Source organism: Morone saxatilis, unplaced genomic scaffold (genome assembly GCF_004916995.1).
Source record: "Morone saxatilis isolate NCDOM2014 unplaced genomic scaffold, NCSU_SB_2.0 Contig6, whole genome shotgun sequence".
NCBI lineage: Eukaryota > Metazoa > Chordata > Actinopteri > Moronidae > Morone > Morone saxatilis.
The window spans coordinates 13,511,559-13,518,503 of record NW_023340206.1 but is presented as its reverse complement, the minus strand read 5'-3'; the positions used below and the strand labels follow the sequence as shown (position 1 = coordinate 13,518,503).

Here is a 6,945-nt window from a genome sequence, read left to right as displayed (position 1 = left end):
TGCCAACCAATGCAGCTACGCCTGCAGCCTTCCTCGGCAACCTGCGCAACACAGCGCATGCACACGCAGGAGAGACCCAGAGGGAGGGAGAAGGAGAAGAGACGAGGGAGACGGAAAAAATCGAGTGCTGAAAGTGAAGAGAGGGTGCGGGGCGTGGGTAACGGTCCGCCTCGCGCTCGGGTCGTTCCTCACATCTCACATCTGCGTTCCTACGCAATAAATAGATTTAAGGAGCTCACTGTGGGAGGAATGAGCTGTCAATCACAAGGTTAAGCCCCGCCCTTAAAGGCATCCCTGTTTATGGTCTGTTTTGACCTCTAAATGGGACCATCAGCTTATTAGCATGACATCATGCTGTATGGAACGAATTTACTAAACTCATCGGAAACTGTTCACTGAGCTCACTTAATGAGACTCTGTTACTCATACACCAGCCAATTGGAGTGCCCCCTGCTTGGCCAATTAAACCGTATGCAAGCTGCATAGGCGTTCTTTTAACGGCACCACGCTGATGGTTTCACTTACGACCAGGGTGGCGTGGCTGGTTCCTTGTGCCAGGAGCGGATGGACTCTTGTCCAGCGCCTGGTCAGCCAGTTGCATAACAGTGAGAGTCTACTATTTTCGCGGTGTTTACCCAGAACAAGACGTCAAAAGGTGCTCAAGAGCAAGAGATAGTATGACATCGAAATAAAGAAGAATAAATAAAATATTTGGATTGATTTACAGTTAATAATGAACCCAAGGAATATTGATTAATTTTGATGACTAGCCTGAAAAGACGGTAACAAACAAGTTGAAAATGGAAAAGGGTTTTAAAAATGAGGAAGAGAAGTCTCTTTGTTGAGCGGGTTTGCGTACATTCCCTCGACGATAACCTCTCCTCGAATTCACGCTGTGTTGTGATATTTGAGATAAAGAGCAGGTGTGGTAATGAATCCCGTGGATCAGTGTCACGATGCGTGCTCTCTATGATATCGCTTTAGATACGCCTGAGCCATGGACACGTCCGCACGCTTTATAAACGGGCAGGCTGTGGGTGAGCGAGGAAGTCAGAAGGAGCTCAGAGGAAATACAGAGCAGAGAGGAGTTTTGTGAGTCTTGCTTAAAGTTGAGTTATGATGCGAGCATGTGTAGAAGAAGGTAAGTTTTGAAGATGGAGATAAGTTTCTTATTAGCAGTACTGCTTGCAAGGCGCGCGCTCGTGTTGAAGTGGTTTTCAGGTTAACCAATGAAAGAATATGCAAAGGTAGGTAGATAGAGATTGATGATTTTTTTCATGCAATAGTATCAGACCTGACCCTCCGATGTCCTCAGACTCGGGTTACCTGAGAGTTTTCTGCTTCCCATCGGGCGCCTCCGCTCTCCCATCGCTCCTTTCACTGTGCGCGGGTGTGCGGCTCACGCTGGAGGAAGGCGACCTGGACCGGGGACCAAGGGCCGACCCCGGAAGAGTGGTTGGGAAAGGGGGAAGGGGAGGTAGACGCGGCGTGGAGGACCAGTACGTTTCCTAAACTGTGTGAGTGTCGTGTAACTTATGTCCCCGGCCTGCGAGCAGCCCTTCTGGTGCGCAGGTGGGGTATGTCATACCAATGTAAGGAAAAAATGACCCTTAAAATGTCCAGTGATTGGATGTCCAGTGGTAAAATAGACATATATATTGGTGAAATGTTTAGTGGTTTCCACCACCTCCCTGATACCAGTGCTGCTCTACTGTGCTCATAAAACCTCAACCGTCTCCGGTAAACGCTCCTCCTCTTCCTGTCGGAGCCACCGACTGATGGATCTGTCAGTCAGGTTGGACCCCCTCCAGCTGGAGGAAGTTCCATCAAGGCTTCATGCTGGAGCCTGTCTTCAACAGTCAGACAATAAAGCTCCGCCCCCAGGTCCAGCCTGGAACGACATAAAGTGCAATCATTTCTTTCACTATAATTCCATCTATAACAGTCACTTTCAGTTTTTAGAGAATTGGTCCACATCATATATTCTTGGCCGTATCGTTCTCAAACAGCTAATATGATATCAGCTTTACATTAAAAGTGATACTCCATCGCGATATGTAGAGGAGAGCGCAGGTGAGAATGAAACGAAGGGCAAAGTCCGCGCGTAGATACCACAACGCATTTACTGATTTATAACTTACATATGGAGTGTCAGTGTGTGTCGCGTTGCGGTCGTTTAACTGCAATCTGTCCAAACCGTCTGAGATCCGGTCCTCCCCTTGCAGCCTGATTTCTCAGTTGCCTTTATATCCTACGACAGTGGAAATTCCCGGGCGGGGTGGGAGCGCAAAAGAGCCATAGTAACGTGACAGTGACTAAACTGAGGGGTCGTGATCCTATGAACGTAGGCGGCGCCCGCCGACCCACACTACTAGAGGCGAAGAACCCACCGCTAGCCGCGCCAACACCCTGATCGGTTCCCTCCGACAACCCTACCGCAGACAGCACTCGCAGCAATTGACAAAACGTCCACAGCCTCGTACACGGGGCCGTCAGCTACAACTCCAGGACAGCAGAGAAGTCCATTGGCCCTCTCTCCTCACCGCTGCGGAAACCCACCTAGCCTTATGTCTTCGGAGGCGGACATTAGCGGCTCCATGACAAAGGCTTTGATCGCGCGAGCGCGCTCATGAACCTCCAGCTCAGTGAAGTACGCGTGTGCGTTGACCACTTGTTGTTGGTTTCTACCTGGCACTCAACCACCAGAGAACGCATCTGAAATATCATTATAGAATGCGGCCTCCGTAGTGTGCAGAGAAGTCCGCAAAAGCAGAAGTTATGCCCAGCAGATGAACGAGCGAAGCACACCCACTCTGTGGATATAGAACCCTTTGAGGCTAGCTCACTATACTCGGCACCCCCAGAGAAAACAGGTCCACACACGATTAGACCCAGTGCTGGGAAGGAGGCGTGAAACCCAAGACAAAAGTCCAACAAAACCAGGCACCATCAAGCTGGGTGTAACAAGACACTACAGATAACGTAGAGAATCGAAGGGCCCCCAGCGGCATGTCGTCCCAGAAGTTGACCACCATCCTTTACAGGACAGGAAAGCATGTTCAGGGACCCGGAAGGGGATCAGAGGTAAGTCTGTTGGCCTACGTGTGTGAGTAGTGTGTGCGGTGTGTGCGTCTCTGATGTGGTGTCTCATAGTAAAGATGACAACTTGAGTGACCGTCATACCTTCAGAAGAACCCAAGTCAAAACTCACTTTAACAAGTGGGAGACAAAAGGCGCTCTGTTGAGTGGAGAAAGGGGCTTACATCAAACCATGAGGGACATTTAGAAAATGTATTGTGACATGGACTCTCTTCCGCCTAAGTGAGGATGGTGTTTGCTGCTAAATCTCTCAGGTGCCCTAATTGGAAAAAAAAAATGGAACTGTTAATGGTGTCGAATAATGATATTCACAGGTAATTACATATAAACTAGTGAAGTAAATTGGAAGAGAAAATATGTTTGTCTGGAGGAGCTATATGATGTGTGTGTGTGAATACTATTAGTCATTAGATGTGTCATGAGTACAACCAGCGACATGTCGAGAACTGATATTTAAAAATATTTTTTAATTTCTTATACCGTTTATCAGGGGCCAGAGTGGATCGTGTGTGGTTTGTGTGATGTTGTGTGGTGTGATATGTGTTGGTGTATTTTTGTGTTTGTCCTTGTGTCAGTAGTTTCCTTAATCACGTAGCCCAATACGATTAGTGCGCAACCTCCCAATATTTAGATCTTGGCTCGTTAAAAGATGCGTGTCCAAGCTTGCACAGTCTGGTGGCGTCCTAGATCTGCTATGCGTACAGTCCCGATGCAGTTTGTCCAACGTGGCGGTTTCCTCGTGACGACTATATCAGGCAGCCCTGCGTTCCAAACAACCCTCTCCTGAGGCCCCTCGTTCATCTCTACATCCACTTATTGGAACATCGGTAACTCTACTGTGCCATTAATAGAACCATAAAGATTCGTGTAGGCGAGAAACAACAATACCACTACAACACATACTGAATACTCTCGCTAACCCCAATGAGACTTTCACAATTAGTGTTAAATTTAAATATCTACACTTTACCTGAAGACATAGTGTCAATGTACTTATCCTATTCTTTAGCCATCAATCATGTGCGATCCAAACGACTGTGGCCTATGATTGTGTATCACAGAGCAAATGTGGATGTCCTGCGATAAGCAAGTTGAGAGATTATTTATAATCATTATACGCAGATATATACACTAAATATGTGTATTATAGTACCCGTTCCTCTCCTTGCGTCGTCGTGACTTTGACAATGTAAGCCACAAAGTGTGTTAGGCAAAGGTGAGCACCACCCAAAACATTCCACTCTATAAAATGTGAAATCAGCCCACCGATTGATAGAAGGAGCGTTAAATCCTACGATAACTTGTGTTCTTCCCAGCCTACGCATCTATTGGAAAGACCTCGAGTGAAGAGAAGAGTGAGCTTTGAGCACCTCCTAGAGACGACAACCCAAAAGTAAGGGACAGAGGACAGGCAAACTAAATCAAATATTCTAGTCGCTGCTACAGGAACAAACATAAAAAAGAAGAGAGATGACAGTGTAATTGTGCTGGTGATCGTGAACAATTTAGCAGTGTATTGCAAATCTGCATATGCTGTTCGCGCCAGGTAAAATGTATATTGGAGTAAGACGCATCCGAAATGCTAAGACAGATGCTATAAGAGAACAGAACGAGGGCCTTAGGGCGATGGGGATCAAAAAGATAGGTTAACGTGCCGCTAGTGAGCGAGGGAGAAAGTGCCCTGATGGTAATCGAGGGGTGAGGCCAAATAATGGTGGCACCGGCTGAGTGCAAGGAAAGAATGAGATCAAGATGTAGGTTGAAAGAAGAGGACACACTTGGAAACCCGGATGGATTTCAATCTGAAAGTGACACGTGCTAGCAAAGATTGCCGCCCAATCACATGCCTCTTGGCTGGTGAGGTTGAATATCATTGCTGTATTTTTCTCTTGTATCTTGCATCTTGATGGCTGTTTAATTGTGTTTCGGCTCTGCATATACATATGATGTGGTGTTCAAGCATGGCAGTGACCCTGATGGCCCCCTCCGAGCTTCATAGTCAAGTGACAAGCCGATTTCAGTCAGGCGTGTTTAGGTGGGGGGAGTTAGCTGACTCCGAGAAGAATTGCCCAACCTCCTACCCCGACATAAATTGACAGCCCTTTTTGTATAGGTAAATTTTTTGTTTGTGACATGCCAATGAGCGTTCGAGAGGCTGCCTATCAAGAACACATGTGTAAAACGTGTTGTTACCCCACACATGGAGGGGATGTCAGGTCATACATTTCTATGTGTTTCTTTTATCTGTGTGAACATCGTCAGACGGAAAAATAGATTTAATCGTTGTTCTCCCCCAGTTGCCATTTTCTTCTATCTCGTAACTAAAACACAACAGTTTCGACTTGAGCTGAATCAATGTGGGTTACGATTCTTCTCTTCTCACAACTCCAGCGTTTACATCACCCAGATTGGCTAATAGGCTGTAATACAGTTGAACCCAGAGAGACTACAGAACAAGAGGGAACTCATATTGGAATCCACCAGAAAAATCTAAACCAGAGTCCTGCAAAAACAAACAAAAGTGAGATGATAAAGCCTACCGCGATTTATTTCTAACGCATCCCGGCTCCCCATGTAAATCTCTGCTTCGATGTAGAACAATACCTACACTATTAACTCCGCAATAGCTAAATAAAAGAAATATACCCATACATACTAATGCATAAAGAAGTCTAAGTGACTACACCTTCAGTAATTAAAACGTGACATTTTAAAATAATTCTAAAAGTGTGTGTAAATCTATTAACACATATGTTAAGATATACCTAGCATTTACATGACAGAAGAAGTATACACCCAACTATGTTCTGAACCGATGTAGGGTAGTGATAAGCGGTGAATGGCACACCTCGGTTAGGAGGCGCCGAAGTTCGATGCCCAATTCGTCCGCAGTCTACTAAGTGAACTCGACTGTGACAGACTGTATGTAAGCAAGGAATGGTGAGTTCCTTTGTTCGTGTGCGTGTATGGGTTAACAAAAAGCGAGTGAGGAAGTCGGAAGTACGCTTGTTTATAATTCTCCTTACAATCCCTAATGGTCACTTTGATTCCTTGAAGGCTGCACAAGCCTACAGACTGCGATTTGTGTTTGTCATATATTTTATAATTCATGAATTTTACTTTTATTTGAATTATAAATCTGACTCATGTAAGGAATTTTCTTATATAATGTGCGTTATGAAGTTTAATGTTTTCTGTTTTACTCTTGTAAATGTGCAGGTTGTTTTGTTACCACCTTTTGGTAATCATAACTTTATGAGTGCCAAATCAAGACATTAATAAATTCAGTAACGACACTAACATTGAAAATATATGACCATAACATGTGAGCGGTACGGTTTCTCCCCGGTGTGTGTGCGGGTGTGGCGCTGCAGGTTGACGAGCTGGGCCGACGCGTACGGGCAGACGGGGCAGCGGTACGGCTTCTGGCCGTCGTGGGTCCTCATGTGGCGCTTCAGATGGTTGGAGTAGCGCGAGGTGAATGGGCACAGCGAGCAGGAGTACAGTTTAGAAGGGAGGTCACCGGCTCCGCCCACCTTCCCTACGCTCCTCCTCTTCCTGTCGGAGCCACCACTGATGGATCTGTCAGTCAGGTTGGACCCCTCCAGCTGAGGGGAGTCCATCAAGGCTTCATGCTGGAGGCCTTCTTCACAGGTCAGACAATAAAGCTCCGCCCCCAGGTCCAGGCCTGGAACGACATAAAGTGCAATCATTTCTTTTCACTATAATTCCATCTATAAGTCACTCAGTTAGAGAATGGAATATATTTTGGTTCTAACAGCAAGAACCCTACCAGAGGGGGGAACCTATCAGATATATTATAAATGGGGGTCTGTGGTCTACTGT

General features: G+C 46.1%; 1 pseudogene; it reads right to left on the bottom strand.

Annotated features, from left to right (window-relative positions):
• The window catches only part of LOC118339699, a 12,662-nt pseudogene that overhangs the window by 2,825 nt on the left and 2,892 nt on the right, over positions 1-6,945 (bottom strand).